This window comes from Thalassophryne amazonica, chromosome 1 (genome assembly GCF_902500255.1).
Source record: "Thalassophryne amazonica chromosome 1, fThaAma1.1, whole genome shotgun sequence".
Lineage (NCBI taxonomy): Eukaryota > Metazoa > Chordata > Actinopteri > Batrachoidiformes > Batrachoididae > Thalassophryne > Thalassophryne amazonica.
Window position 1 is genome coordinate 116942276 of NC_047103.1, and position 25258 is coordinate 116967533.

At 40.4% G+C, this 25258-nt stretch overlaps 1 protein-coding gene and 1 long non-coding RNA gene across 2 annotated transcripts in view; one reads left to right on the top strand and one right to left on the bottom strand.

Moving 5' to 3' along the window:
• The window catches only part of sts (steroid sulfatase (microsomal), isozyme S), a 74554-nt gene extending 68786 nt beyond the window's left edge, over positions 1 to 5768 (bottom strand). Inside the window, exon 1 of the mRNA XM_034173626.1 lies at positions 5702 to 5768. The gene's annotated coding sequence lies outside the window, so the exon portion shown is untranslated. The remainder of the gene's footprint in view (positions 1 to 5701) is intronic.
• Positions 1995 to 22668, top strand: LOC117513456. Its single transcript, XR_004561615.1, has 3 exons — positions 1995 to 2006; positions 3093 to 3097; positions 22536 to 22668. It is a non-coding gene; the product is annotated as an uncharacterized LOC117513456 (long non-coding RNA).
• Positions 22669 to 25258: the final 2590 nt, after the last annotated feature.

The following is a 25258-nucleotide window of genomic DNA, read 5'->3' on the forward strand; positions in this document are numbered from 1 at the left end:
AGTGTAAGGGGAAGTCTGGCTACAAAGGGAGTCTATTTAATTAGCAATAGATTGTCTCAATGCCAGTGAAGCAGGGAGATCCTTGCACTATTAGGTGAGGTTGGTTAACAACACTGTATCCTAGCAATCATGACTGAACTACAGCAGACCCCGGAGCGGCGTGCTCAGTGCCGCCGCTGCCGGACTGTTGGTAGGGCAGCCGGTTGCGTTGTGATCTTAGTGTGTTTCGTGCTCCTCGGATTCCTGGCCTGGTGGTTGACCCAAGAATTGCAGCTCACTGTGGACCGAGCCAGAGAACAACGGAAGCAACGTCAGAAGAGGTTTATTCATAATGTGAATGAGACAGATGGACACCCTCATATATACCATACTAATTTGTGGTACAGATATGTTCATTTATTGGCTATGGAATTACGTTACTAATTGTTATGTTTGTTCGCAAATGCCTATATCCTCAACACACCCAGCTCTGACGGCTAAACTGTACCCTGCTAGGGTGACAGAATGTCTTATCATACGGATGCATAATCAAACTGTATTTCGGGGGCAACAGTTCTCAGCAAATCTGATAAAACGTAATACCACTTGTCTCAGTGCAACCACTTTTATGATAGGGACTTCAACAGAAGATGTACAAGCGTGCCCGAGTGCTGCTCCATTGACTAGACTGAAGGGAAATGCAAAAATATCATCACATGCTAAATTGTCATCACAACGGCCATTCCCGATTTGCTTTTACGGGACATGGAATAAAACTGTAGGTAAAATTAAGAAATGTCTGTGTACCCAAACGTATGTTTTATCAAATAATTTAAGCCTAACCAAAACATATTATGTGGATGGTACTTATCTTCATCACATTGGACAGGGATGTAATTATACAGGCTCCTGTCCATGGGGAACGGATGAATCATGTGCTTATGTTAGTAAGTTTTTGCTACCACCTGTAAATGGTACTCCGGTGTATGATGACATCTATTGGCTTTGTGGTTCCAGACTGTACATGAGTCTCCCACCAAATTGGGGTGGTGTGTGTTCACCTACCCAGGTGACTGACCATACATATGTGGTAGTGCCAAGGACCCCCACAGAGAAGAATGGCAGCACCAGACGGAGATCGATATACCCAGATGTGTTACCACATGATCACATGTGGGGCTCGGATGTACCAAAGGACCAAAAATTGTGGTCTGTAGGAGATAAAATAGCACATTCATTGTTCCCCTGGATAGGAGTGGTAAAAAATTCATTAATGATTGAAACTCTGAATTATCGATTGGGTCTGTTCATGAATGTAACTGAGAAAATAGTAGCAGCTCAAAACACTGAAATAGATGCTTTACGTACCATGGTGATGCAAAATCGCATGGTTTTAGACTTGCTTACTGGTTCACAGGGAGGAGTTTGTGTTCTGCTGAACACAACATGCTGTACTTTCATCACAGACTCCATTCATTCAGTGGATGTGCAGGACACATTGGAAGAGCTGAATAAACTTCGTGATGCAATGCATAAAGACACCCTAGCCGTGAGCCAGTGGAATCCCTGGTCCTGGTTGACTTCAGGACCATGGTGGCAGTTACTATTGAAAATGGTGACACCAGTTATTATAGTCCTAATTCTGATTGGACTTTGCATGTGTTGTGTGATCCCTTGTATCAAAACAATGGTTGGCAAAATGGTGTCAAATACATTTGTACAGTGTAATCTGGCTTTCCAACAAACTATGCCAAAATATCAAACATTGAAACAGTCAGACCTTAGTGGAGAAAACTATAATGACTGTGTTGAGAATTATGATGATATTGAAAAGCTCACAACTCCAGTTCAAGCTTGAACTGTTGACGTGATGAGTTAACACACTCTTAGCCTATGAAGCTTTAGCTGAAAATGTAATAAGATAAGTGGTTAAAGTGGACAAATTTTCTATTGAAGTGTGTTTTGGACATGACAAACTTATGTAAATAAACGATAAACAGGGAGGATTATGTCAAGGATTTTATATAGTTCATGCTCTTATTATCATTTATTTTCTTTAGTTTATGCTTATATTATTATTATTTATTTTCTTATAGTTTATGCTTATTATTTTTCCTCTTTGTGAGAAGAGGAGGTTTTAGAAAGAAAGACTTGTTGTCTGCATTCTTCATGATTGAGCAAACTATTTTTCATTTTGCCTTATCCTGCTTTGACGAGCCACAAGGCTCATGTTGCAGGAATGGAAGGTTTCAGCCGTTACCTCGCTTTGCTATCACCCTCTTGCAGACATGACTCATGTGTAACGTGTATATATATTTGACTGGTTTCTTTTCAGTGTTTGTGCCTCTCATTTCTTTAAAAACAGGGTGCAAACCGAGCGTCCTTAAAGCTGTCCTTAAAGCTGTAGTAACAGTCCTTATTCTCTGTGAAGCCCGTAAAATTTTCACCGAAAGCCAGATAAATTTTTCAAATGGTTTCCAGGTGCCAGTCTCTAACAGCTTCTGAAAAAATTCTGATGGAAAAAAGTCCAAATCATTCCGCCATTTCCAGACAATGAAAATCCGACGAGGGGGCGGGACCACTCCTTCCACAAGGCGTGCTCACAGGCAAATGACGTCACCGACGGGCGTGGAAAAACTCACGCATGCGCACAAGGGTTCAAGCTTGTCTGAAGTAAAGTAAGTATGAATCAAATCCATATAGTTTTAAACAAAAATAAAAAGGTCTGTTACTTTATTGACAGACCTAGTATATTATGACATTCATTATTGTGCCATTTTGTTTATTTCATTCTATTTCTGCTCTCATTTTTCCCAGGGATAAAAGAAATGCACTCGCCTGCATACACTTCTCCCTAAAAGTCCAAGGCTCTGTATTAAATGTCAGAGTGCAGCTGCAGCTCCGAGAGGACGAAAAAAAACCAAAAAAATAACCTCTGGTGAAGTCTTCAATGACAAAAAAGAGAAAGCTTTCCACAAAGTTTGCAGAGGTGGCTGCACTGAAAAAGAGAGAGAGAGAGTGTGAGAGAGAGAGAGATAGTGTGTGTGTGAGAGAGAGAGAGAGAGAGAGAGAGAGAGAGAGAGAGAGAGAGAGAGAGAGAGAGAGAGAGAGAGAGTGTGTGTGTGAGAGCGAGAGAAAATTGAGGTAATATTTTGCATGAACATTACTAAGTAGAATGGAGGCAAACTAAAGAAGCTTGAAACACTTAAATTAAATAACTTGACTAACTAATAACACCAAAACCTTTAAATTAAATTGGTTAAAATTAATTAACAGTGTAGAGGACAAAGCAAATTAAGTATACAAAACCACTTAATTAAATGCGTTGCTAAACTTGGGTTTGTCTGATTATAAGTGTCTTGTGTGAACTCAGTGGCTGAGTTAGAATTTCTTTAAAAAACATGCAAATTGCTATTTTAGGGTTTTGTTTTGTTTTGTTTTTAAACTGAGCAAGTAATTTGTTTTAGAGTGTGGAATACTCCAAAGAATATTTCACTTCTGTGAACTGATCCTCATAACGTGTAAAGTGAAATCAAAATACAAGCATGGCTGCAGCTTTGAACACTGTTACAAACAGCCCCGGCCTCCCCTATTACCATTTTAAGTGGTCTGCTGTCCCAATAAAGATCACAGCTTTTACCCCCTAAAACAAACAAAAAAACATCACTCATTCGTTTTATCTTAAATTTTCATCCTCGTTTCCACACCAGGAGCAACATTCGGGAATAAATCCGAGCAGCTCGTCAGCTCACCTGAGCTGAAGTGGATCCAGAGGAGTCAGTCCGCAGCTGGCAGAGGTGGATGCGCTCCTTTCCACCCCGCAGTAAAGAGCACAGATCAGCAGCCTCCGTGACGTGTGCGCGCCGATAGTGTGAATGAAGGCTGACATGGTTTATAACGAGTCAGACAAACGTCTCTCCTCCATGTGCAATTGTCATTAAACCACGAGAAAGATCTGATGTGTGCTCCTCCATGTGCCTCCAAAAGGATCCCCGCGAAACTTTGGTGTCATTGATTTGATTAGTTTTGTCCCATTTTAAACCTCCGAAGAGTTCTTCAACTTCCTCGAGCAAAACACACGCAGACAAAATAAAAATAAATAAATATAACCCAAACATCGTCGTCACCATCATCTCTTCCTGCCTGACTGACTGACAGCAGCAGGTGCAGCGTCACGTATATCACTGACTGTAGCAATCTAACGTTCCCGCATTTTTGTAGCAACGGCTAAAATTCCGGAGCCCCAAAGCCATTAATTTTGGCAATGTTGATTTGCCAAATATTTATTAATTTTCCCTAGCAACTACATACAATTGGTTATTTTGCTGCACTTCAAGGGCGCTTTGAATGAGCGCCCAAGACGAGGAATGATACGTTCTCTGCTTCTGTCGGTGGAAATGCAGTTGAATGAGAGTCAGTTGGAGTAAGTGTTGTTTTAATCATTCATATTACATGTAGGCACATACTATTAAGTAAAACTGACATTGATAATACTTTTTAAATATATATATATATTATGACCTTTCCCCTCCACATCTAGGAGGGCAGCGCCCGAGCGCTCCCTATGGGCCAGCCGCCACTGATGTGCATGTTTATTTATTGGCAGGTTTGGTCCTCCATACGCTTTCTCACACCACATAGTGTGAGACTCTGTAGAGCTTTATAACAAACAAAACAACTAAACTAGAGTTTACATAACTTGTCTTTTTTTAAAAAGTTTTTTCAAACAACTTTATACAATTATAGACTTTTGATGAGGCATACCAGTGATTATGCGGACCTGGTCCTCGGCCAAGGCCTCAGTGAACCTCATACTGGGTTCATCGATGCCTTGGCCGAGGTGAACCTCATCCTGACCAGGTCCGCATAATCACTGGTACACCGAAATTAAAAGTCTGTAACTGTTTTATTATATGGTAAACAAGAAAATTGGGAGTTTGACAAACATACTAAAACTGAAAAATCAATCTCAAGTTTCAGCTCTTTATTGTTACTGTCATATTGCACCAACAGGTCCAAAATACTTCATGAGCACAATCTCTAAAGCCCCTTGCACACCGGGGCTGCCTCGAGCTTCCTGTGGTGTCATGACGACGCAGGAACGTCTGTGTCAGGTCCGCGCTGCAGGGGGCAGAGAGGAGGTGAGAACTCAGCCTGCAGGTTCTCTGCACAGATAAATCAGTGTGCACTCTGATTTATCTTCTAGTTTATATTTGTGTTGAGCTGCAGATCTGCGCTCTGAGTTCTGTTATAGTTTATCTTTCCTACTTTGACCGCGAGATGCGCGTGCGCGCGAATGAATCGTCTGAGTAAATGTTGAGATGTCTGGAGTTATACTTGATGTGGACATGTCCTGTCAATCAGTTTGTAAGCAGGACTTTTATGGACTGTATTTAAACGCATTTGTGAGATAAGACGGAGGAGCTGCTGCAGCCAGCAGCGGTTTTTTTTTTTTTTTCTGTGCCCTTAGTTTTTACTGCATTGTGTACACGGCGTCGTCATGACGACGCAACACGAAGCGGGCCAAAGTAGTCGTTGTATCGCGTTATCTGATTGGTCGTTATCGATAGAAGGCGTCGCTTGATTGGCTAGCGGTACGGCGCACGCGAGGGGTACTCTGCTCCACCAGCGGTCAACTTGGCTCCACCAGCGGTCAACTCGGCATGTGGTACAACTCAGAAAGTGGCGAATGGGCCAATCAGAAGTTGGCAAAATTACATACCATATAATAAACTTCCTTATTCTTCCTCGTCTCCTCTCCTCAAGCATCCGCCTACGCTTGCGCCTTCTTCTTCTGTGTTGTTCAATGACTGGCTGACAGACAGATTAAAGGTGCATTACCGCCACCTTTTGGACAGTTAATGAAAACAGCCCTGCGCCCAAAATCACCTCAACATCTCTCTGCAATGTTTCTTTCACACTGAGTGCTTTGAGTCCCCGAAGTGTCTGTGTCTCTTTTGACATCTGGGCCTCTACAAAATTACACACTTTCCAGTAGTTCACAATGATCACAACTATCTGTAAAATGTTTTTTTTGTTTTTTTGTTGTTTGTTTTTTCCATTCTCTGTGCTGTTCAACACATTGTAACCAATCCATGTCTTCAACATTAATGCCCTCCTTTCTGTTTTTAATGCTACTTCTCATTTCCACGATCTTTCTCTGAACTCAACAGTAATAACAGCCCTTTTCTGCCTGAGAGGTTCCATTTTCTAGTAAATAACTCCCAGTAAAACCGTTGTCTATTCAAATACTGTTTTATCAGATAAAACATAAAAGAAAACAATCAAATCTCCCCCCCCCTACACACACACACAAAAATAAAAATAAAAATTGCAAAAAGTTGAAATGGTGTTAACAATGCAAGTGATAAATGCAGGGAAATATTTATGCGGGAAGCTGAGAACAATTTTCGTCTCATTTCACCTTTGGAGAAGATGAGGACAGTGACTTTGCAGCAGTCACCGACATATTTTAAGCCCATTTCATACCCAAATGCAATGTAATTGATGAGAGGGCATGTTTTAACCAATATGTGCAACATGAATGGGTGCAAATGGAAACATACATTTGTGTCCTTTACAAACATTGTGATTTTGGAGCTAATCATCTATCTATCCATCCATCTATAAACACTTAATCCAGCAGGGCACCGTAGTCTCAACTGAGGGAGGGCGATAAAGGGCATAAATGAAAGAGCATATGATTCCAAAATTGTACTTCCAGGGAAAGCCTCATTATCATTATTCACATTCAATCTCACTAAAACTTAACAACACAATCTGTCCCATTTGCCTCGTCTTCCCTTCTTGACTGGGAACTGAAACAAACTGCACTGTTCACGACTGCTTCTGTGATTGCAGCTGAAACACAAAACAGTACACCATTTTTTCGTGCAAAGCTTTGCGTTGTGTTGTGTGCTGGCAGGCTGTCCCCGGAAGTGGTCAAATCCCACGATATCATGCACGCAGGGGTTCAAACGGGACTGTGCTGCCCCATTAATGGTCCTGTGGGGGAGGGGGGGTGTAGCCTATCCCAGTATAATATTCTACACTCTACTCTCCAGTGTAGTGTTGATTCCTCAGCTTTATGCTGTGTTGTTTGGGAGTGATGGAGTGATTACAGGCCTGCGATGGAGAAGAGTGAGGCATCAGTTTGTTTCGCTGCCACTGCTGCTTTGCCCGCTGCCTCGCCCTGATGTTCCGCTGTTGCTGCTGTGGGTCTCATCAGCCCTGTGATTCAGTCGATGGCTGCCACTGGGACCTGGTGCCGCTACGGCGCCCTCTGGTGTTATTTATGGATGGTGTTATTTTATTTGTATGATGATGTACGAGGTCTATTAGTAAAGTATCAGACCTTATTATTTTTTAAAAAAACCATATGGATTTGAATCACGTGTGATTGTGTCAGACAAGCTTGAACCCCCGTGCGCATGCGTGAGTTTTTTCACGCCTGTTGGTTGCGTCATTTGCCTGTGAGCAGGCTTTGAGTGAGGTGTGGTCCACCCCTCTTGTCTATTTTTTATTGCGAATAAATGCCTGAACGATTTGGAGCTTTGCTGCATCAATGTTTTTCCAGAAACTGTGAGAGACCTCCAGGTGGACACCGTTCGAAAAATTAATATGGCTTTCAGGGCCGATTTTATGGGGATTAAACAGATTACGGAGTGTTACTGCCGCTTTAAGGACTGCCCACAACTCCTGAGAGCGCAGCGCGCTCCCAGCCCCCATCGACAGGCTGACACGCCGCTGGAACAACCAGATCATTTCCAACGTGAAAGCTTTGTTGATCCGGGACCTCGTCTGACTTTCACAAAAAGGCAGAAGATGTGGATATCAGCACTTTATCGGCAAATTCCACCGTTACAGGAGTTTTTTTCATGGAAAAAGAAGCGGAGGGACGCGCCACGGAGCCGTTCATTACGCGGCACAAAACCACCTCGGTGTTGGTCTCACAGGACAGCTTTCAGGTGGATTTCAGACGGATTCCGGTTGCTTTCCAGTCGTGTGATTATCCGATTGTGATTGTACATGAGCTGGACATTCCCAAACATGTCCTGGAAGGCTTCATCACGGCGTTTCTTTGCGCCGAGCAGCTGCACCGTGACGCACGGAACTCCTCCGTACGTCTGTCTTAATGGTCAGAAAAAGTGCTGATGTCCATGTCTTTTCACAATTCCTGTGCTAGTCAGATGACATACCGGATCAAGACAGTGTCCAGTTTAAAAATGAACGGCACATTTCACTGTTACAGGAGTTTTTGTCATGGAAAGAGAAGCGGCTCCACCGCGCGTCGCGGTGCAGCCGCTCGGAGCAAAGAAACGCCGTGATGAAGCCTTCCAGGTCCCGGATCAACAAAGCCTTCACGTTGGAAATGATCTGGTTGTTCCAGCAGGGTGTCAGCCTGTCGATGGGGGCTGGGAGCGCGCTGCGCTCTCAGGAGTTGTGGGCAGTCCTTAAAGCGGCAGTAACACTCCGTAATCTGTTTAATCCCCATAAAATCGTCCCTGAAAGCCATATTAATTTTTCGAACGGTGTCCACCTGGAGGTCTCTCACAGTTTCTGGAAAAAAATTGATGCAGCAAAGCTCCAAATCGTTCAGGAATTTATTTGCAATAAAAAATAGACAAGAGGGGTGGACCACACCTCACTCAAAGCCTGCTCACAGGCAAATGACGCAACCGACAGGCATGAAAAAACTCACGCATGCGCACGAGGGTTCAAGCTTGTCTGACGCAATCACACGTGATTCAAATTCATATGGTTTTTTAAAAAAATAATAAGGTCGGATACTTTTCTAATAGACCTCGTATATATGTGGTCTCATGTTTTCTTGTTTTACATAGGAAATTAAATTCTTATTAATAAATTGTTCTGTATAGTGAACCACTTACTCTGCCTCTCTTTGCAATGAACCTGTGTGTCTTGATTTGGAGTTGATTTGATTGAAGAGTTCCCTGGGTGAAATGCCAGAGTGGTGTCAAAAGTATGATCCATCATTATTCTGGATTATCTTAATGATAAGAACTCGTCCAGTTCGCCACACCAGCAAGCACAGGGCGTGAGCCATGGTACATCCTGGATAGGACGCCAATCTGTCACAGGGCCAGGAGCTAATCATGAGAAACACACTGGAGAAGTGGATAGTTGTGAACATCCAAGACAATGCAAGGGGTCAACTTGGCTGATTATCTGTGCCAATACTTAAAAATGCTTATTGATATTGGTCATTTTTAAGGGCGCTTTACTAATAAGACAATTTCATTTTTAAATGTGCAACATTGGCTCTGATACTGTAGAAGATGCTAGCATTGTGCAGACTGGAACTGTATTTATTTATTTATCAGTTTGCTTATTTGTTTAACTTCTTTATCATGCTGGTTATAGCACTTTTTGTGTGAATGTCATGTTAAAATGTTCTGTGAATCAAACATATACTGAAAGACATTTGAACAAGGTTTTGTATTAAGAGATTGTGCTATTCTAATTTTTGAAACATTTTTGACACTTTTTCACTGCAGGAAATATTGGTTTCAGATATCGGTTTTTGGTCTCCAACATTAGTAATAATAGATACTCACTCTGAAAAAGCCATCCAGGTTGACCACTAGTTATATAACCACTGGACTTTATCTGCACAATCTCTGTTTTTTCATGTTTGACCATTCTATGTTTTCGGTCACGTTTGTTTGTTTGTCTGTCTGTCAGCAGGATAACTCAAAAAGTTTTGAACGGATTTTGATTAAATTTTGTGAAGTGGTTGGAAATGACAAGAGGAACAAGTGATTAAATTTTAGTGGTGATCCGGATCACGATCTGGATCCCGATGCTAATGCGTTAGCATGTCTATGGCATTTTCAATGTTAAAAGTTAGCATTAAGCAGTTGCAGTTGTCATCACGTTCGGGTGCATTTGTTTTCAAATTGTAATATTTCTTAAATTTATTTTTGTTTATATATTAATAATCTAATGATTATTATATACAATTTTAGAGAAAGAGACAAAAATAAATTTTTTGTCTGTCTGTTTGTCAGCAGGATTCCGGATCCAGGAATTTTTTAAAGGATTCTTCACCATTGCGGGATAGGGGGAATTTTGACATTCTAATTTCTAACTCCACGAAAACAAGGCAGAAAAGCTTGAAAAAAATTAGGGTGTAACATAGTCAAATGTTCTATCAAACAACAAAGTTTGGTGATGATCGGATCGAGATACCGGATCTGGTGATCCAGAATATGCAAAAATATAGGGAAAATAGAAAATGTGTTAGTGTGAGGTGACAAATGAAGCTAGAGATGCACAACTAACACTAAATTGTAGCTGAATCTGTACTGATTCAGTAAGGTGTCATCAGATTTGATGTAGCTTCAAATGTTATGGAGCTAGATCCAGAAGAAACCCGCCATTACCAAAAAATCATTTTTATACAATAACTTTTGAACTAATAAAGACATAAAAGTGATTCCAAGTTCTAGTGGTATGTTTTCATGGTCAAGGATGTCAAATATACAGGAAAGAAGAGTGTATGTGTCATAGTTTTGGTTGTAACACTGAATTGTTGAATAGATCACTGTGCCAAGGAGGAAATCTCTTTAGGGTCAGTGACCCTATGGCCTTGGCGAAGGTTTGCACTCTCTGAGTGCTTCTAGTTTTACTTGATATTTTGTTGTTGGTAGAATAGCTAATGCAGATGGTCACTCCTCTGAGTCTGGTCTGCTTGAGGTTTCTTCTTACAATCAAAAACACCTGAGGGACTTTTTTTCTTACCACTGTCACCTATGTGGTCTCTGAGGGGGTGGATCAGTTTAGACAAGGTGACTTGTGCTGCAATTTGGTGCAATATAAATAAATGAACTGCAACTCATCTCAAATCTTGCATTGGAGGTGATGGTGCAGGACAGCTGTCAGCAGGGGGCAGTAAAAGCCCAAGTTAACTTACAAGTTGAGGCCGTGCACTGTACAGTAAGTAGGTCAGGCCTCTGAATGCACACAAATGTGAGGAAACAACATAATGAATAATTCAGAAAAATGGCCACATCAAAACATGCAGGAGATTTGGGAAAGCAATGCAGAAGAAACATGGAAATTCCCTGAAATTAAGTTCATATGCAGCAGTTTCAACAAAACAACCCACTGGAAAAGAGAGTGCAAAACCAAAGAGAAGAGAGAAGTCAGTAAGGGTGAAGAGAATTCAGCTGTCTTTCTAGGCTCAGTTAGTACTCCCTCAGGCAAAGTACCCTGGCCAGGACAATTCATTTCAAATTAGATGCTGGGGCTGATGTATATGTCTTGAGGTTGGAAACCTTTTAGGGGCAATAACCAGACATAACACTGCTCCATTCTAAGACTGTATTGAGTATTCCATATATATACCGTGTGGGCCAATTCACAGTGAACACAGCAAACAAGCTTTCATTTGACATTTTTGTAGTAAAGGGAGATAGTGTGAGCAACTTACTCAACAGACCAGTAGCACAGGCTATGAAGTTGGTAGGAAGGATTAATGAGATCTATGATGATGGAGGAGAGTTTTGACTCCTTAAAACACAACCTGTGAAAATAGCAATTCAAAATGATGCACAACCATATACAGTACACACCGTACTGAGGGTCCCTATTCCCCTCATGAATGCAGATACAGATTCTTTACTGTCACTGTAACAAGTACAACAAAAAGTAAGGTGCAAGACTTTTCAGTGCAAATATAAACCTGAGTAAACCACATGCAGACTTAAAAAAAAATTGTAGGGAAGCATATATATATATATATATATATATATATATATATATATATATATATATATATATATATATATATATATATATAAATGAGAAAAGTAAACCAAATGGATATTTCACAGTGGCATATTGCACATTTAACAGTGGCTCTTGCACATTATATAAATAATGAATGTTTATGAGTTCAATGTTACGAATATTTCAAGGTGAAAGCTGGAACATACCATTCAACGAGGCGAAGCTTTTACTGAATTAAATATTTGTTCCATTGAAAGAATGTAAAAACATTCATTATTTGTTTTATATAACAGCTAAAAGAGATCCTTGTCATTTGATATTTTATCAATTTATAAACAACAGAAAAGGGACTTACATTTTGGCGTTCCACTGCTGCTAAAGTCCAAATTGTGACATGTAGTCCAATGATGCTGTGCACTGACTTCGGACTTCCATAAAAAAAAAGAAAAAAAAAGACTGTGTAGTTCCTCAGTCCAGCCAAAAATCACATCAGCTTTTCATCTGAACAGTTCTTCATGCATCCAGCGGAGTGGATTTTGTGTGTGTGTATGTTACAAGAATTAGAGGTGTCAGTTAGCTCAATCAAATCATCGTGTCATTTTGCCCCGCGCGCACACACACACACAAGCAACTGGATCGGCACTTGTGAGTGCGTGTACTACCAAAAAAAGACTGTGTACATCCTCAGTGCAGCGAAAAAAAAACCTCACATCAGAAATGAGTCCAGCTTTTCATTCTTTCTTCCTGCTAACAGCCTCCAGACAGCACAGTGGATTTGTTTTGTGTGTGAGTGTGCGCGCGTTGTGTGTGCGGTCGACGCAGCAAGCATTGTGGGTAGTGTAGTTAAGGTTCAGTTTGGACGTTACACTGTTACCGTCTGCTCAACACAAACAAAACGGACTAATTTTAACATTATTTAATTTTATTTCTTTGTGGCACAGGATCATTTAATCGCCAAGACTTTGTGGAAGACAGGAGATCTTACGGCGCAGCTGTGAGGGACTTTTCTTCACCGTTTACACATAACACATACACATTTTGCATAATCAGGACACTTTATGTGGAATATTTTCTTCAGAATTGAATGAATCCCACTGAAACTAACAGGTAAAAATTTATGTTTACTACATGGCTTTTACTCTGCCAATCAATGCATTAATCAACGTATTTCGGTTGTTTAAGCCGCAGGGTTCAAAGCGTGTGAAAAAGCATCAGCTTTTAGTTCGTAAATGACGGTGTATATAATACCAAGATAAACTGTGACGTCTAATACTGTGTTTTACTGCTTTTGAAAGATGATGACAGTGTTTGGGGTTTTATTTTTTTATTCATTCATTTTTCGTGAGTTCTTTTTGTGTTTGTGATCCTTGAATTTACCCAGAAGCCCCTGTGGCACTTAAAGTGAAACTGGTTTATCAGAAGCCGACAGTGTAATCTGATGTGGCCACGTCCGAATAAAAGTTATCGGTTATCTGTAATAAAGATCTTTTTTTTTTTTTTTTTTGCAGTTTATCGGTTTCGTGTCATAAAAGATAACTTTTCAGTTATCGGATTAATGGTTATCGAAGCTAACTTTCTTGTTAGCTGTGCCCACCATTGCAGTTGTCAGTGCATGTTAGAGCACAAATCAAGCATGAAGTCAAAGGAATTGTCTGTAGACCTCCGAGACAGGATTGTCTCGAGGAACAAATCTGGGGAAGGGTACAGAAACATTTCTGCTGCTTTGAAGGCCCCAATGACCACAGTGGCCTCCATCATCCATAAATGGAAGAAGTTCAGATCCACCAGGACACTTCCGAGAGCTGGCCGCCCATCAAAACTGACCAATTGGGGGAGAAGGGCCGTAGTCAAGGAGTCGACCAAGAACCTGATGGTCACTCTGTCAGAGCGCCAACATTTCTCTGTGGAGAGAGGAGAACCTTCCAGAAGGACAACCATCTCTGCAGCAATCCACCAATCAGGCCTGTATGGTAGAGTGGCCAGATGGATGCCACTCAGAGGCGATTTCTCTCAGACTGCAAAGGAAGTTCATGTTCCCCTAAAATATCAAAAAATTAAATAGTCAAATATGTACAGTTTGTTATCATTTCACTGACAACAAATGCTTTAGAACACGCTCATTTTGAATCACAAATATCACAAATTGACTGAATCTATTTTGTTAACTTCTCATAAATCTTTTTCTCATACAGTCTGTGGTCAATGCATTTGCCTGTAGAAGCCGAGCGTCCGTTCACTTCACTGGGACAGCATGGAAAGGTTTATGCCAAAGTGTTTTGGCATAAATTTAAAAATTCAGTCTGTTTTATATGTATCATATGTTTGTACAGTACTGCAGCCAAACAAAATGAGTCAAAATCTGCGGAAAGACAATAGAAATGGACAAAACTGGTGATTCAGGTGCCAGAAACATTCATAGAGAAGCACACTGGATTAGACATTATGTGAGAAGATCCAGGTGAGTTACTCTCTTTGTTCTTCAGTAAGTTAGTGTTTAAGGTCGTTGCACGTTAATGTCGCGGTTCGCAACATAACATCAAAGTGTTCATGACTGTAAGTCTGTTTGGGCACATGTGGTTATTAGTGGTTGAATAATGCTATTGTGCCATCATAAATTATTGTATGTAATGTCTATACTAAGCATGGAGATCCCATTTTTTTTGTCCTAGATGTTCTCTGGATCTGCTCACCTCACACATCATCTCTACGCTCTGTAACTTCCCATATCCTCTCTAGTTACGGACGCAACATCATATCTCTTTCACACATCCCCTTAATTGCCCACATTTTGCAGTTAATTAGAACCGCCGATGTGTGATATACCACCAATTTCCATCAGATGGCGTTTTCACCCAGTGAGTATGAATCTGTCCAGCTTCCATGTTTGACATTCAATGCATTGTCACTGATCACTGCTTTGTTTTTTGTTTTATTGTCCATATTTCATCAAGGTAGGTCATTGAAAATTATTTGAAGATGTTTTGTAGGGCAAAAACATCAACAGATTCCAAATCTGCCATCACATGTGCGCCATCTATTATGGTTTGGGCACTATGGGCCCGTTTTGATGCTGAAAATAGCGTTCGGGCGTGCTCCCCCAAAAACGCATAAAAACAGTATAGTTTTCTGAAAGCATTGCTTCTTAATTATTGCAAACAAATGTCAGTATTTTTTTTTATTAGACTTTCTTTCCAGTCTTTCCAGTCGTGCATTCTCATAATTTATTATAATCTGTCATTCCCATCATACTTCAGTATACACTAGGTGGCACTGTTACTGCTGCAAATGTCTTTTACTGCCACCTGGTGTTATGATAGATAGATACATTTTATTGACAATTGTTTTTATGACCTCCATGTACAGCACTTTGTCTCTGTTTTGGCTGTTTGAAAGTTCTCTACAAATAAAGTTCAGTTGAGACAGCTTCATAACATAATCAGAAAAAAAATACACCAACGAACAGCATACAGCAAGTGTCTGAGCTTGTATGTGTGTGTCAGCACTTAGAGTGCACCCTTATGTACACATCAGGATGGTGTTTGTCATGGGCGTAGCACCAAATTCTGGGCCCTAGGTACTAGCCATATTGAAGACCCCCCTCCCCCCAACACACACAAACTGTTATGTTCTTTTTTATTAACGCAAACACCAAATTTCTAATGTGTAGTCAAACCAGGTCTAAATCATGTATACCTTAGATCACACCTGGGAGTCAGAACCTTTATTAAAGTTGGGGGAGCAATATTGAGTTGGGGGGTCTGGGGGACCAAATTGCACCATTTTCTAGAAAAATGGTGCAATTTGGTGCATTCCCATCTGTTAAAATGCACAGGAATGCACCAAATTGCACCATTTTTCTAGAAAATGGTGCAATTTGGTCCCCCACACCCCCCAACTCAATATAGCTAACTTTCAAGCTCACCTCTCTTTTCAAAGAATTTGGTTAGCAGCTGCTTTCCCTCATTTAGTTTTCTTTCCCTGTCCGTTTTTTCTCTTCTTTTTTGATATCCGGACTTTAATTTTTTTGGAAAGACATATTTTATTTCAGCCTAAACCCTAGGGCTGCAACTAACGATTATTTTAGTAATCAATTCATCGGTCGATTATTTTTTAGATTAATCGTTTTGGGTTTTTTTTACCTACATGTGAGTTTTGCCATTATTTCTTTAAGCGGGTTATTATTAAAAGGACTTTATCACGCAACATCAACATTTGAGCTTGTAACAAAGTTATGTTATATTTTCGTCAAAAATATACCTGGAGTAGTGTTTTGTTTTATTTTGCACATACATACATCACTGACACACCACAAAAATTTCCATCAGGTTTCACCCGATTACGAGCATTTTTAGATGCCTACAGAAACTATCTCAACCACTGACAACATATTACAGCAAGAGTCCACAAAAGACCTTTTTAAAGACCTGACTAAAGTGTAATATGTGATCTTTAAAAACATATTTTCATGAAAAAAGACACAAATGTGCAGTTAACTGCATTTAATTTTTTTCTTGTGTAAAAACACAGCTTAGATGTGGTTTGACTGAAACAAATTGTCATTAAACTTAAATAAAACAGGGGTGAAGTTGTTATGTGTTGACGCGGGTTGAGGAGCGGACCTGCGTCTGACAGAACCCAGCGCTAAAAATAACCAGAAAGCGGTTCCAAAACAAAACAATTTATTTTTTACCCTCTTTGGCGCATAACAATGTGTACAAACTAAACAGCGTCTTTCTGGTGGAGTGACTGTTGGCACGCTCTCCAGCGCCCGTAAGAATCTAAGCCCGGCGCTCCTGGACCCACTACCACCGCCAAACACTCCCCAGGTGGACACGACAAACTGACTCTCTGTGAAGCAAAGAAGAGGTGAGGTAAGTCAGCAGTTACAACAATATCTTTCAAAAGACACGCTATCAGCAACACATTCAGGTCTATATCTTTTTTAACTTTATGCAAATGAGCAGCTTCTCACAACAAGTGGAGGATCACTTATCCGCACGCCACAGCAGTGAGAAGAAAACTGCACAATTCTCATCTCAATTCAAGTATACTGCGTAACAAAACACCAAGTTACTATCAACAATTAGTCAAACACTTAATCACCTTTAATGTGTGCTGACAGCATGTGTCCTCACCCTTCCTTGCTTCACGGGCTCAATGTGTCAAACCCAGGCGCGGTCCTCAGCGTCTCACAAACGGACATCACAAGGTCGAGTTCCCGGCAGTTCTGCTTGAATCACACATGACTTAAATGCAGAACGCCATCCAATTATCTGCTTCAGCTGAAAGTCTTTAAGGTTGCATGTGAGCACCAGTCACAGGTGCTACACATGATGTTGATGAGGGTGAGGACTCTTCAGCCAGCACCTTCTCCACAGACAAATCAGTTTCCATGCCACCTGAAGAGCAAAGAAAAGAAAAGAACACCAAAACATCCAGCCACACCCCCCAACACACAACAGAAGTGGAGGTTTAAGAGTCACTATGTGTTCACAGGAAACAGTTATTTATTTCTATATTTATTTATTTATGTTCATTGTTAGCTGGATTTATCTTTTCTGTTGTGTCTAATCAGGTTCTTTTGTTTCTTTCTCTAAAATTGTATTGTAGCATTACTGGTTATTTTTACTATTATTGTTGTTGCTATTATTACTAATATATAAATAAAAAATAAATTAAAAAATATTACAATTTATAATACACTTGACTCTTTTAGCACACAAATGTGCTGACAGCTGCAACAGCTTAATGCTAATTTTAACATTGAAAATGCCATAGACATGCTAATGTGTTAGCATCTGTCCCGTTTTTAAGTTATAAAATACATCTATCAACTGTTTCAGAAGACCATAACAGGTCAGATTAACATAAAAAGGTAAATATTACTCACACACATATGCTCTTTAGGGTTTTAGTGGGGAAAAATTAAGATAAAGTGGAATAAAAAATGAATGAATCAACAAAGCAGCAGATTGAAGCACTGCTTCGATCTGCAAATCATTGCTTCGATTCGTTCAAGGTTCAAAGCAAAGCCGCGCTGTAAAAATGGTTGATTTATATGGAAGAAACGAAACATTTGTGGTAAAACAAAGTTATTTAACAACTAATCAATGACTAAATTAGTTGACAACTATTTTAATAATCGATTAAATCGATTAGTTGTTTCAGCTCTACAAAACACCTCCTCTTTCTGTGAGATCCCGTGTGGGATGTGTGTGTGTGTGTGGCAGAGTGTCGCCTGTGCACCTTGGACTAAACCATGGTACAAATGTGCAGGGGTGTGAAGGGCCCTCACAGATCTTTCAATATTATTGTTAGAGTAATGTTTCGAAACATTTATACATCCATTGTACTTATATTCTTTTACAACATGAATTGTATGAACATTAATGACATGCAACACAAAAATGTATTTAATGCCAGTTTTTTGTGGGTCACCCATGCTCTGGGCCCTGTGTACATAGTACCCTTTACCCCCCAGTCCAATGCCCCTAGTGTTCGTGCACAAGTTCTCATGAGCTTGTCTCCCCAAACTGATACTGGGCTATCTGAAAGTGACTTCATCTGGAAACAGGCTGTGGAGAGACGAATTCCCACAAAAAATGTTTTGTCTCAAGGCTGCAGTTAGGTGCGATCAGAATAATGAATCAGAACAGACTCAGTGTCACTTTGGGTCAGACAGAAACATGTGGCGATCAGTCATTTTGCGCAAACTACATGAACAGTCTCTGGATTAAACAAGGACATTTCACAGTGCATTCCCACAGTGATGAATACAATATGAAATAAACATGGCATCACATGAAGACAATTATTTTGCTTTCACACACATGACAGCCCGCCTGGAGTTTGCCAAAAGGCACCTGAAGGACTCTCAGATCGTGAGAAACAAAATTCTGTGGTCTGATGAGACTTTGGTGTGAATGCCAGGCGCCATGTTTGGAGGAAACCAGGCACTATCCCTACAGTGATGCATGGTGGTGACAGCATCATGCTGTGGGGATGTTTTCAGTGGCAGGAACTGGGAGACTAGTCAAGATTGAGGGAAAGATGAATGCAGCAATGTACAGAGACATCCTGGATGAAAACCTGCTCCAGAGCGCTCTTGACTTCAGACTGGGGTGACAGTTCATCTTTCAGCAGGACAATGACTCTTAAGCACACAGCCAAGATATTAAAGGAGTTTCTTCAGGACAACTCCGTGAATGCCCTTGAGCGGTGAAGTCAGAGCCCAGACCTGCAAATGGCTGTGCATGACAATCCACATCCAAATGGATGGAGCTCGAGAGGTGCTGCAAAGAGGAATGGGCAAAACAGCCGAAAGATAGGTGCACCAAGCTTGTGGCATCATATTCTAGAAGACATGATGCTCTAATTGCTGCCAAAGGTACATCAACAAAGTACTGAGCAAAGCATGTGAATACTTATGTACATGTGATTTCTTAATGTTTCATTTTTAATTAATTTGTAAAAATGTGAAAAATACTTTGTTCGTGTCATCATTATGGAGTGTTGTGAGTAGAATTTTGAGGGGAAAAAACTGAAATTACTCCATTTTGGAATAGGTGGAAAAATGTGGAGAAAGTGAAACGCAATGAATACTTTCCGGACACACTGTACCTTCTGCCATTATAGAATCGCAGATGAGGAGGTTAGTGACAATGGTCCACAAAGTTCTGTGGCAGAGACATTAAAGAACTAGCCCGTGAACTTGATTTCAAACACATAACACCCATCCCATACATCCCCAAAGAAACAGGCATGCTACCAACAACAACAGGGAACTTGAAACAAAAACTTCCTCTTTTAGCACATATGTGCTGCAGATGTAGCAGCACTGGTGTAAGCCCAGCTGAACTACTAATGGGCTGTAAGGTTAGAACAAATCTACCGACCTTTGAATGCATTCTACAACCCAAATGGCCAATTAAACAGTTCATCCAAGCCAGGACAAAGTAGAAAAACAGAAACAAACACATTACTATAATGGATCATGGTGTGAAAGATTTATCCCCATTAATGCCAGGGGACAAGGACCTCAGCAAGCTGGACAACCAAGGTTCATGGCTCACACTAGCAATAGTTAGTGTGACTTAATAGAGAGAGTGGCAACATGACGAGTCGAAAAAATCGGTTACGTGACTCACGGTGCCATCTTGGGTTCAAAATAGCATTTTGTGTTAATGTGTCTGCATGTAAATTCAGCTATTTTATTTATTTATTCGCTGAAAATGTGGGTTGTTGTGCATTTGGAGGCACAAATAGACACAACAAGGGCTTCAAGATGTACAGATTCCCTTCAGATCCCAGGAGAAGAAAAATTTGGGAAAATAAAGGCAGCTTTGTGGGATGGAAGCCGACATCATCGTCAAAGCTTTGAGAGGTAAATTTATTGTTCAGTCCCATGTACCAGTTTCAGTCCCAGTCCCAGTATCAGTCCCAGTTTAGGTGAGTAAAACTCACCTAAACTGTCATCATATAAACCAGATATTCGTAGACACCAGACAAAAAAGGCCCAAAGTTTTTGTATTGTTTTCCATGTAATAAACACCATATATAACAGATTTTGTTCAACAGATTTTTGCTCACATCGGATAAAATGGCCTGTCTGATTGCAATGTATTGCCATTAAACTCTTCACATGTGGGACCAGAGTCATTTCCGTGATTAAAATTTAAAAGCCCGACCGCTTATTTTTTTCACGCCGTGCTCAGATGTCAGGCTGCAGCAGGCCCAGTGAAAGCAGCACATTGCTACAAACATGTTGCTGCTTTTACATTTTGATAATGGATCAAATATATTTGGGAGAAAACGTCCTGATTCAGAATTCCTCGTAGATGTTCAGCGCCTCCTGATTGTAACTAATCTGTTACATACATATCACTCACAAGCACAAGCTTCCTATTATACAAATCTTATAGGCAATTCTATGGGCAACAATAATTCTCTTTGGAAATATTTGAATAATCTGACGAATAAAACAACCAAGTCCAAAGGAATTAAAGAATTAATTGTGAATGGCAAAATTATTAATGAAAACGTCATCATGGCCAATGAATTTAATAAACACTTTGTACTATCAATCGAAGAACTAACAAAAGATATTGAGAGAGCCACATTTGAAAGTGAATCACCACAGTCCTCTTCTGAATACTTTTGTCTACAAGAAGTGAATGAGAATGAAGTATCAAAGATTATCCAAAAACTGTCCAACTCCAAAGCAAATGATATCTATAATATAAATTCCTGCTTTCTCAAACGTTATAGTAAGTTGTTAGTTAAACCTTTGACATACCTTATTAATTTGTCCATTAGAAAATGTAAATTTCCTTTAGGCTGGAAAAAAGCTGTGATTGTCCCAATTTTTAAATCAGGAGTCCAGGACTCTATGCACAACTACAGACCGATAGCAATTTTACCTGTATTGTCAAAACTTACTGAAAAAGTTGTGGCAGCTCAACTGACTGACCACTTGGAGGCCAACCAGCTCCTCCACTCACAGCAGTTTGGCTTTAGAGCAGGGTATTCAACTGAGATCGCCAACTGCTGCTTCATAGAAAACATTAAAAATTCACTAGACAAAGGTGAAGTGGTAGGAGCTGTGTTTTTGGATCTTAAAAAGGCGTTTGAAACAGTCAATCATTGCCTCCTTTTAGCCAAAATGTCCACATTTAACATTTCCTCAGAGGCGATGCAGTGGTTCACCTCTTTCCTGCAGGATAGGGAGCAGTGTGTGAGAGTGGCCCAGGATAAATCCTCCCTGATAAACATCTCGATGGGAATACCTCAGGGCTCCATACTGGGACCACTGCTTTTTGGTCTCTTTATAAATGACCTTCCACTATCTTGCCCAGGTGTTCGCTGCCAACTTTACGCGGACGATGCAGTTTTTTATGCACCCGCAAAGACACCAGAGCAAGCTGTAGATGTTTTATTTGCATGTATGGCTGAGGTTAGTCAGTGGCTTTTCAAAAATCAATTAGTCCCTAACCTCACTAAAACAGTGTCTATGTGCTTTTCAATCAAAAAACAAAAATTAGAACACAATTTTAAAATAGTTTTCCAAAACAGCGAAATACAACAAGTAAATGAAATGAAATATCTAGGATTGGTTCTTGACCCGCAACTAAAATTTGATGAACACATAAAGAAAATATCCAAAACAATACAAAGAAATATAAATTGTTTTAGACTTATCAGGCACTTCATTCCAAACCAGGCGGCCCTGCTGTACATGCATGTGATGATATTCTCTCATATTTCCTATTGCATGACAGCATGGGCCCAGGCAGCTCCCTCAGCCACAAAGTGCATTGGTTCACTTTACAATCAAGCAATCAAAATTATGGACAGAAAACCAATCCGTCATCATCACTGTCAAATCCTCCACAAACATAACTTATTGAGTTTTGACAGTTTTTGCAATTTCTGTTTTCTAAAATTATTTTTTAAATGCTACCACAATTTGGCTCCAGAACCACTTAGGGAATTTATGGGGAGACCAAACAGCAGCAGGACAACAAGAGGTAGCTTAAATCATAACTGTACCATCCCCAAGTGCAGAACCTCATTTGGACAGTCAGCCTTTTCTTACAAAAGCTGTAAACTCTGGAACTCACTGCCCACAGATATTAAGGCCATCAGCGAGTTGAAAATGTTCACCTTTAAACTTAAATCTTGGCTTAAATCAAACCAAAACTGTACCCACCAGTAAACATATGAGAGTGAATGAATGAGATGAGTGAGATGAGAGTTTGAATTGCACTGTTCTATTTATTACAGATGTTCAAATGTAAATTAAGATGTTTTTAGGTCGTGTTAGAGTAGAAAAGCCTAACCAGGGACGGGAGTTGTAAATTAGCACTTGTTGCTATACTCTGTATGCATCACATCAGCTGCAAGCTTTGATTTGTAGCTATGTCTGACTGTATTGTCCCTGTCAAATAAACTAATAAATAAATAAACATTGGCTAAAATGTCCCGTACAATCACAATGTATTTTGGTCAGGAAGTCCAGCTCTGTCCTGGGCTGTCCTCTGGACTCTCTGGAGGATGTGGATGAGAGGAGGGTGTTAACCAAGCTCAAATCCATCATGAACAACTCCACTCACCCTCTGCATCGGACTGTAGTGGAGCTGACCAGCTTGTTCAGTGATAGACTGAGGCACCCTCAGTGCAAGAAGGAACGATACCGCAGGTCATTATCCCTGCTGCTGTCAGACTGTACAATAACACTGTGAAATAACCACATGCAATAATATGTCCACAAATCATGTACAATATTATTAATATGTCCACATATCATGTGCAATAACAACTCGTTTACAAATCCCAGCACTAATGTCACCTTACCACATCCAAACTCCATTTCACATACTGTAAAGAAGATACTCCTATCTCCCTTTCAATCCCAATCATGTTTACGAAGTCTATTAGAAAAGTATCCGACCTTATTATTTTTTTCAAAAACCATATGGATTTGAATCACGTGTGATTGTGTCAGACAAGCTTGAACCCTCGTGCGCATGCGTGAGTTTTTCCACGCCTGTCGATTGCATCATTCGCCTGTGAGCAGGCTTTGAGTGAGGAGTGGTCCACCCCTCTCGTCGTTGTTTCATTGCCAGGAAATGACGGAATGATTTGGGCTTTTTTTCCATCAGAATTTTTTCAGAAACTGTTAGAGACTGGCAGCTGGAAACCATTAGAAAAATGTATCTGGCTTTCGGTGAAAATGTTACGAGCTTGGTAGAGAATAAGGAGTGTTACTGTCGCTTTAAGGACGGCCCCCAGCGGCTGTGGGGCACGCCGCACTCCGAAGCTGCCATCGACAGGCTGAACGACCATTTCATTTCTAAACGGATGGCTGTCTGGATCCGTGACCATTGTGTGCAATTTCTCTGGTTATCACAAGAGCTGGACATCAACCATTTTCCGGCAGATTTCACTTTTAACAAGAGATTTTGTCATGGAAAGCCGAGCTGAGGCTTTGCGCATCACGATGGATTCGCTACTGGAGCGAGACAAAACCACCTCCATTTTGGTCTCACAGGACGGCTTTGAGATGGCGTTCAGACAGCTGTCGGTGGTTTTTCCATCAAGTGATTATCCGAGAAATTGTGGATGTGCCTGGACATGCCAGAACATGTCCTGTGAGGCTTCATCATGGCGTTGCTTTGCGCCATGCGGCAGCGCCGCGACACGCGGAATTCCTCCGCACGTCTGTCTCAATGTGCCGAAAAAGTGCTGATGTCCACGTCTTTTCACAATTCCTGTGCTAGTCAGACGACGTCCCGGATAAAACACAGCGTCCAGTTTGGAAATGAACGGCACATTCCACTGTTACAGGAGTTTTTGTCATGGAAAGAGTAGCGGAGGCTTGAATTGCCAAATGCTCACATGCAATGGTGTCTGGCTGCTGATCAACTCTATGTGAAGGAGATGTGTTGCACTGCGTGAGGCAAATGATGGTCACACCAGATACTGACTGGTTTTCTGACCCCCCCACCCCCTAATAAAGCAAAACTGCATATTTTAGAGTGGCCTTTTATTGTGGCCAGCCTAAGACACACCTGTTCATTAATAATGCTGTCTAATCGGCATCTTGATCTGCCACACCTGTGAGGTGGTATGGATTATCTTGGCAAAGGAGAAGTGCTAACTAACACAGATTTCTACAGATTTGTGAATAATATTTGAGAGAAACAGGTCTTTTGTGTATATAGAAAATGTTTTAGATCTTTGAGTTCAGTTCATAAAAAATGGGAGCAAAAACAAAAGTGTTGTGTTTATATTTTTGTTCAGTCTACGACCATGTTTGAGCTTCAGAATAACTGCTTTTAAACAAACACAAAATACTTTTCTGATTTTTTACATTTCTGTGCAGACATTTTATGTACTTCATCAATGTCTACGCCTGATTGCAATCTATCATCAATCCAGCATCCACTAACCATCCAGCAGGTGGCAGTCAAGTCTATGAGGAATTGCATGGGTAAAACAAAGTTGCATTTTCAGTTGATCTAAGGCATCAAAGTTTACTGGATTTGAAAGCTTTGTTCTCATTCTTGAGTTGCATCAGGAAGGTCATCTGGCATAAAATTTGTGAAAAACAAGGGAGCAGCTGAAGGGACTTACTTTTGGTGTTAAAAATGTGAAGTGTTTGCCTCAATAATTCATTCATCTATTGATTCCCTGTATTTTGGAGGGTACATGCTGAGGCTAAGATAGGCATAATGTTCAACACTATAATGAGACTGCATAATAAACTCATCCATTAAGTAGTCTGATAGGGTAGAAAATTAATAATAATGATCAAACCTTGCCACAACAAGAAGTCATAAATCCTGTTCTTCAATATTTTTTCATTTTGATCCTTTTGGATCAAACGTTATATGGTAGTTTAATTTTCAGCAGCTGACAAGACCAATCAGCATGAAACAAAATGATTTCTGAGTCTAGAAAATTTCCACAAAACTGCAAAAGTTTCACTACATGATGAGCAAAAATAGAGCAGGAGCAATCAGAA